The following is an 8,789-nucleotide window of genomic DNA, read 5'->3' as shown; positions in this document are numbered from 1 at the left end:
GAGTACGAGTTCGCCGGACCGAGTAAAACAAGGGCCTTGGCCCGGCGAACCTGGGGAGTTTACAAAGAAAACGAAACAAACTCCACGAGATATTCTACCTGTTGAAAGTTGGAAGGACAGCAAATAACGATGAATCCGATGTCAAAAACCATGGGAGCCTTCCTCGTGCTCAGATATATTCAGACCTCACATGTTCTTTTCCTTTTTTTTTTTTTTTTTACTTCCCTCTCTATTGTTGTGCTTTTCCTATTTTTTCTCAGAGAAAGAACGATCAGTCGTCCTGTCTTCACGTTCTGCCTCCTCCACCTTTTATAGTCTCACTCCAGTTAACAGCTATTATTTTTTGCGTTCTCATCCTTTCGAGAATCGAACTCCCCTGCACTGCAAGAGGCAAAACCTATCCAAATCCCCTGCATTTATGTCCTTTCAACCGAAAAAATCCTGCAGCTCATTCTTTGCAAATTTTTTTTGAAACAGTAGCCTCAATCTGGCTCCAAGAGCCATCCACATCAGCTCCACATCATCTCAAACTTGCTACTTGCGTTGAATCATCATTCTCTCTGCTGCAGCCGATATTCTGCTGCTCCAAGTCCCTTCCACCTCTCTTGGTAGCCAATCAGTTGGCTCGCAGCTTCTTGGGAACAAGTTGAACTCCCGGCCACTTGCCTCTGTAATTTGCTTCAGTCATCATTTCATTTTTTTGTTTTCTTCCTCTAGCAGGCGTGAAGGGGGGAAGAAATGAATGATTCAACTGCAATTTGTTCTTATCTTGGAAATCTTGTCCACTATTGAAGCAGACATTCTCTGCTGCAAGCATTCTTCCTTTCTAGTCCTTCAGCCGAACTTGGCCATCAATCTTCATGCCAACTCGCTCTGCAATTTCCTTCTGCAGAAGATATTTTTCTGTAAATGCTTCTGCTCCAGCTTGATCCTCAGTAATCATTCTTTTCTGCCACGTGTGTGTATGTATATATATATATATTTTTTTTTTCCTTTCTTTGTTTTTTTGGCGGCAACTTGCTCTGTAACTTGGCTTTGCAACTTGCTCTTTATCCATGCTGCAAATATTTCTGCAGTAGAGATTATCTCATGTTGCAACCAAACTTCTCTGCTGCAGAGATATTATACCTTCTAATATTCCTTTTGCAGCCGTGTCTCCTCCTCTCTCTAGCGATGGGTCTGCGGCTCCTTGGGAATTGGCTGAACCAAGCTGCAACTTGCTTCTTATTTTTTATCATCATTCCCTCTCTGCTGGAACTGAAATTTTCCAGTAGATATTCTGCCATGCACAGCCAAAACTCTGACATTTTTTTTTTTTTTGCCCCGTACAGCCGCCCTCATCAGCCTCTAAAAACTGATAGCTCCAACTTGCAGCTTCAACTTGCCTCTATCTCTCTCTAGTTATCATTCTTTTTTGTCCCATGTGTTTTGCTTCCTTGGCTTTTCAGCCGAAACTCCCTGGGTGCAGCGTATTCAGCGACAAATTGTTGGTCTACGCATTTTCTCTGGTGCAGCGTATGTGTCAGTTTGACTGTTTACCCTATTGCACTCTAGGGGCATAGATTTTGACATTTCACTTTGGATTGCAGTATAAGATTGATGACTTTCATTATATGGTTTAGTGCCTTAAACTCGCTCCGTGTATGATTTGATTCCCTCGTTAGTATATGCTTATGTTTGGTCTTTTTTCACCATATGTTGGTTTTTCAACCATGTACATGGGCATGCTGCTGTTCAATTCATCGGGCAATATATTCAGGAAAACAAGCAAATTGCAACTGGTAGGTATTCAGATATGTCATGAATGGTGAAGCTGAGGAGCTATGGGCACGATTGGGGGCATTCTTTTCTGCTGGTTGGCCCGTATTTGCAAGAGAAACTCTTCTGCATGTAAAGGATGTTTGTGTGTTTACGATCATTGATAGGGATGATGCTGTGTGCGGAGTCTACATATTCACTAGTGCTGGTAAGGACTTGATTTATATTGATCGAGATGAATGAAGTGTACATAAACTGTTTCTAAAGCTGTCGCTTTCTAAGTGCATCTTATGTTAAGGTGGCACGGTAAGATCCCAAGCTTATTAGCTCAAACTGGCATGTCTGAAAATCAAATATATGAAGGCTATTAATATCTTTGCTTATACTCTAGTGTTTTTTCAAAGTGTACTTCAATAGTGTAGGAAATCACACGACATGTTATTTTCCTAAGAATGTTCATGGGTTTATGTTTATAACCAGGTATATATATTAACAATGGAATAATTAAAGCGGGGGAAAAAAATTGAAAGGACAATTGTGGGGACATAAGTTGGTCATCAGAGTTTCGAGAGATAACAATAATCTCCTCTTTAGTGGTGAGGCGTCTAAAATTGTTGGAAAAGCACATGCTATGTCACGCCCCGATCCTCGAGCGCGCGGCATCCCTGTCATCTCGTCCCTCGGGTTAAAAAGATAGCGTCCCAGGCACGCTATCAACCCATGAGATTAACTGCGCATGTGGAAACGTAGAATATTCCCGGACAAAAATATAAAATAGGGATAGGCAAGTAGGAAAAACGCATTAATTCAAAAACATCATTTTATTGACAAACTTGTCTTATCCAATCAAGACAATACACCATTTAGCTCCATACTTCGGAGTGGGTAGGGTCAACTCACATCTTCTCCGGGTAGAGGACTATGTCAACATAGCCCTCCGCATCAATTCGAACAGAACCCTAAATTCCATCATTTCGGACACGAAAAAGGTTAACCACAATAGGATGAGAAATAAATCCCCGTAAGTCAACGCCTAAGTCCGGCTAGGCCGTTGATTCGTCCGAAATATCATATTAATCAATCATATGTAATTTACCCGTCAGAAACCACATAACATACAAGGACAACTTGATACGTCGGTCACCCCAAGTCAATTCACTAGTAGAATATCACACAATTCAATCGAAATAACTAGGGTTATTTAATTAGGCACACTAGTCGGTGGGTGCCAATGCTCTAGTCAACCGATGCTCTCTTTGGCAAGACAAGGCATCATTCCATTTCTTTCGGCCATGGCAACCGATAGTCCCCCTAGTACCCCCGGACGGACATATATCGATATCGTCCCCTAGTACCCCCGGACCGACGATCATAATCCTCCCCGGTACCCCGAGACGGATATAATAAATATATTGAATATTGTTCCCTGATAACCCCGGGCCAACGATAATGATCCCCTTGGTACCCCGGGACGGATACATTAAGTATGTTAGATATCGTCTCCTGGTACCCCCGGGCCGACGATGACCACCACATGGCTACACAAGCATGCTCATTGATCAAGCCAATTTATTTACTTTCCTTATAGGCGGATGCTCGCACGGTCGTATCCAAAGACTCGACCCAAGGCCGTTTTCACGTCAATACGTGCAATTGATATCAAATATAGTCATACGAATGCACGAAATTATGTAATGATCTCTGCATGCATCACGGGGTGATTTTACCCTCAAATCGAACATCCAATCCATCAATATTCAATCAAAGTATTCAATCGGGCAATTGATACAAACGAACGATCTAAGCAAGTCAATCAATTCACTCATGAATATTGATCGAATTATATGCACTTATGTTCAATTCAAGAGACACTTTAATATTAGCCGATTCGATTAGTCAATCGATTGTATACTCTGTCCCTAATCCATCACCCACTTCCGATCAATCAATAATGATCATTTAATCAATCAATCTCATTCAATTAGCTATAGAATCCTAGCTAATTAGACTAACTTAACCAATTAGGGCCATTGAACTTAAACCAAGTTTCTAACCTAAATCGGCTCTAATCGAGCTACCTAAACACCTAATAATCTAAATAAACTAATTCGAACGTAATTAATGACCTAACCAAGGATTAGAGGTCGACTCACCGTTAATTGCGCGAGGTTAGCCCGACGACGATCCTCGAAAAATTCTCGACACGAACTTTGGGCTCGAACGGATCGCGAACCAAAATCCTCGAACTACGGGCCCAACTTCCGGTTTAATGTGTCCACGGGCCTAATAGAAGGCCCAACTTTGTGCACAAATTAATTGGGCCTCCGCCCAGCTCGCGGGCCCACACATTTGGGCTCAATAGACCCGGCCCAGCCCAAAAACAGAGCACCCACTTGCAGAAACAGTGCAGGGCACGGTTGGGGGGCTGTTCTAGGGAGTCTAGGGGCTGTGGGTGGCTTCGGGATTGGTGGTGGAGGTGAAAGGTGGTCGGAGGGAGATGGTGGTGGCTGGTGGTGGCTCACGGTGGCCGGAGGTGGCGTCGGCGACCAGCAAACAGCAGCTGCAGCAACAACAGAGCAGGGGAGGCCGAAACAGGGGAGGAGGTCAGGGCTGTTTCGGGGCTCCGGCAGCGACGGGGCTTCGCCGGGTTGGTGGCCAAATTCTGAGGGGGTATTGGAGAGTGTATGGTGGCTGGAGGTGGGCGGAGAAAGGCGGTGTGGCGGCGGTTGGCTCTGAAAAACAGAACCAGCACTCCAGGGACCCAAAACAGGGCAGCAGAGGATTCCGGCGGTCCTGGGGCTTCGCCGAGCTTTCCGGCGGTGGCTGAGCGAGCTAGGGTAGCTAGGTAACGTCCAGGGATGGCTGAGGGTGGTCGGAGGCAGTGGCGGTGGCTGGGCTTGGACAAAACAGAAGTGAAAAGGTGACTGTAGCACAAGTCAGGCGAAAAACAGGGCAAGTCGGGAAGGAGTCTTGCAGCCGGCTTTCCGGCGACTCCGGTGGTGCGGCGGTGGTCCGGTGGTGTCGATGGGATTCTATGAGTGTCGTAGTTTGTGCTGGTAGTTCGTGCAGTGGGTCTCATGGTCGAAAAATGAAAAACGAAGAGGAAGAAGGAGAGCTGCTGCAAGTCGGTTGAGAGGGGGATGCACGTGTACTTGGGCAGCTGTGAGGGAGAGAGAGAGAGAGAGAGAGAGAGAAATCTGGAATTTTGACCAAGTAGGCTGAATTGATAAGGTGGGGCCCATCTCACTAATAACCTTATCTTTTAGCAAATAAACCCTAGGGGCATTTTTGTAATTTTCACTTTGGTCAAGGGTATTTTGGTAATTTCACATTCTAGATAACTCGAACGTCCGAAAACTCGACGGAGGCTTATTTAATCCAAACTCGAGTCAATTTAGCCCAAATGAGGATTAATATGAAATTTTCTAATTCTAGGACACAATTATTCATTTAATCAGAATTTATTCCAATTCGAGCAACGACCCCGGAAGTTCCCAATTTCCGATTTCTAATTTCTTGGTATCCTATCTTGGGCATCAAATTAAAATTTTCTAGTCGTTCCATAGACTAGATTTCACTATTTTGATCGCCCAATTTTCAGGGTGTTACATGCTAAGTCAAGTCTTAATACTAGAATCCAAGTCCTGCTAAATGGAAAAAATATACAGCGTTATTCAATGTCGTAAAAGTAGAATATATATGTAAATCGCACAAGGAGACTATGTTGATATGGACAAGTCAATTGCAAATAATATTGCTGCATTCATTGCTAAAGGGAAAGACCTGAAAGATAAGGGGGTGACTTTTTATGATTCTGAAATTTCATTGTAGATCTAGTGACTAATAGTGTTAATGAGATGCTGTTGAATTTTGTTATATTAATGAGATATTTGGGGGAAAAAAAAAAAGCTAAGTCTACTTTGTCAAACTGAACCAATAGTTTGATAAAACCTTATTTGAGCTGCACTTGAAAGCATTGAACAGCTTATTTTCAATTCCATCCATAATCCAGTCATTGATGTCTTTGCTCTCTTTCCCCTGCGCTTGTGGTCCGTGTGGCTGAATGTATGTGCGTGTATATATAGGACATGGTTCTTCTGAGTATTTACCTTATTGCACTCTAGGAGCATAGATTTTGACATTTGACTTTGGATTGCGGCTCAAGATTGATGATGACTTCCATTATATGGTTTGCTGTCTATTAAAACTCATGAAACTAGCAACTATCTCCTTAAACTTGCGGAGTGCGTGATTTGATTCGCTTATTAGTGTATGCTTATGTTTTGGTCTTTCTTCATAAGCTGGTTTTCAACCGTGTACATGGGCAGGCAAAATATTTTGGAAAACAAGCAAATCGCAACTGTCAGGTATTCAGACAGGTCATGGATGGTGAAGCTGAGGAGCTATGGACGCGATCGGGGGGCCATTATTTTCTGCTGGTTGGCCTGCATTTGCAAGAGAAAATCTTCTGCATGTAGAGGATGTTTGGGTGTTTACGCTCATTGATAGGGATGATGTTGTGTGCAGAGTCCACATATTCATTAATGCTGGTAAGGACTTGATATGCATTGACCAAAAAGAACTCTGGAAGTGTTACTTTGGCTGGTCCAAAGTAAATTCAGTATTCCAAATAGTGTCTCCTTTGTATAGTCTTGATGACTCAGTGAAGTGTACGTCTATTCTAATTGGGTTTTTAAGGTTCATAATAATCCAGATGCACACACTCATTAATGCCACATTCAAATTTGAATGAACCGAAAAGGATGTCCTTTTTGTGTCACGCCACGATCCTCGAGCGCGCAACATCCCTGTCATCTCGTCCCTCGGGTTAAAAGGATAGCGTCCCAGGCACGCTATCAACCCATAAGATTAACTCCGCATGCGGAAACGTATAATATTCCCAGACAAAAATATAAAATAGGGATAGGCAAGTAGAAAAAACACATTAATTCAAAAACATCATTTAATTTACAATCACGTCGTGAGTCAACCGAAATGACACGCTAATTGGTCCCATACTTCGAGACGGGGTAGGATCAACTTAGTACCTACTTCAATAGGGCTACGTCACTCTCGTCCTTAATAGCTTTTCAAGTACTACTAGCTCCATCACTTAGAACCTAAAAATAATTTAACAATGATGGGGTGAGATATAAATCTCAGTGAGTCAACGCCAAAGCCTGGCTAAGGCGTTGATTCATCCAGAGGGTCCTATGTGTCAATCACATATTGATATATAAATATCTCAATCACATGTAACTCACTGGCCGAAAATCATACGATATGCAATAACCAACATAATATGCCACACATAACAACCCATAGACATCATGTCAATCGCATACGTAGACACTACATGTGGTCCGATTATTAACGGCCATCCGGCCCAATTGCACACGGCCGGTGTGACTTTACACTACGACCGGCAATGTCTACTGGCGGGATCGAGCTTCGTCCCTTACTTCCAATGACGGCATCCGATAGCCCGTGTGACTCGTACGACCGGCACGACATAGCACTATCGGGAATCTCCGTAGGGGCTTCGGTCCGTCACAAGCCGCAACCGGCATCCGACAATACATGTGATCCGTACGACCGGCACGGCACGGGCTGACGGGCATCCGACAAGTCGTATGATTCCGTACGACCGACACGATACGAACTTGTCGGGAATAATCCATCGTGTGACCACTCAAGCATACTTAGCAAATAGCCGGTTTATAATCCGCATTTAGTCAAATACTCACGCGATATGCTCACACAACAAAACTCCTTGAGTAATCACACAAATGCACATGTTACCCATGCGACCTTACATTCATAAACCGAGTGATCAAACTCCAACCAATCAATCAATTTGACTAGCCATCCACCAAGGCATTTCATCAATTAATCTATATAAATTATAATCGAGTGTAGAAAAGTAATTCAATGATAAACAATCAATCCAATCGTACGTAATTAAATTCAGATCATCAATCAATCATACGCTCATCCTTGACCTATTGTTTGCTCGCGATCAAGCAACGCCAATCAATCAATCAATTATTCGGTCCAAACTAGCCACAATCACATTACCTAATTAATTAGGGCCATTTAACCTAAATCGAGTTTCTAGCCTAAACCGACCCTAATTAATTTACCTAAATACCTTCATAATATAATTAAACTAATCCAAACGTAATTAACGACTTAGCCAAGGATTAGAGGTCGACTCACATCGATTAGACGCGGCGATCCTTCAAAATCTTGAAGCACAAACTTGGGACACACCTCGAGCAATCGACCCAACCCTCTCGGCCCATAGACCAAAATTCTCGGCCAAATTGGCCCACGGAGCCGGCACATGGCCCAGGCCCTCGGCCAACTTGGCCGGCCCACTCAGCCCAGAATCTCGGCCACGGCCTGGCACAGGGCCCAGGCTCTCGGCCAACTTGGCCGGACACGAGCCAGGCGCTGCCCAGGTCAAAACAAGCCATGGCCCAGCTCGGTGGCCCGCTGTTCAGGCCCGAAACAGGGCACTCGGGCAAAACAGAGCAAGCGGTGTAGGGAGGGTTCTAGGACTGTGGCGGCTTTTTCTAGCGACAGGCGGCTAAGGCGGCGGCAAGGAAGACTGGTGGGGGTCTAAGGAAATATCGGGGGATGCCGTTAGTCGCTCGTGGTGGCCGGAGTGGGGCGAAGCAGCAGCAAACAGAAGCTGCAGCACATGGAACAGAGCAGGGGAGGCCGCAGAACAGGGGAATCGGGACTGTGCAGGGCTGGTTTCGGGTCCAACGAGCAACGACTGGTCTGTAGCGAGCTTGGCCGACAATTAGAGGTCGAGGAAAATTGCCAGGGGTGGCCGGATGTGGTCGGGGTCAGGCGAAGCCGAGCCGGGAAGCTCGAACAGAAGTGGAAGAGCAGAAACAGGGTTAGGCAACAGAGCAGGGCAGACTGGGCTTCGGGGCTGCTCCGGCGGTTTCGTGGTGATTGCAGGCGGCGCAGGATGGTCAAGGGTAGTCTGGACTAGGCAGAAGACGACTGGACATGGC

The 8,789-nt window shown here is 44.8% G+C and overlaps 1 long non-coding RNA gene across 1 annotated transcript; it reads left to right on the top strand.

Moving 5' to 3' along the window:
• The first annotated feature begins 1,725 nt into the window (after window positions 1–1,725).
• On the top strand, window positions 1,726–6,349 carry LOC125315176. The gene is made up of 3 exons (XR_007198531.1): window positions 1,726–1,781; window positions 5,376–5,379; window positions 6,126–6,349. It is a non-coding gene; the product is annotated as an uncharacterized LOC125315176 (long non-coding RNA).
• The last annotated feature ends 2,440 nt before the right edge of the window (window positions 6,350–8,789 follow it).

Source organism: Rhodamnia argentea, chromosome 5 (assembly GCF_020921035.1).
Source record: "Rhodamnia argentea isolate NSW1041297 chromosome 5, ASM2092103v1, whole genome shotgun sequence".
In the NCBI taxonomy this organism is placed as follows: Eukaryota; Viridiplantae; Streptophyta; class Magnoliopsida; order Myrtales; family Myrtaceae; genus Rhodamnia; species Rhodamnia argentea.
Note: the sequence above shows the minus strand (reverse complement) of the source record. Positions and strands in the feature narration are given on the sequence as shown.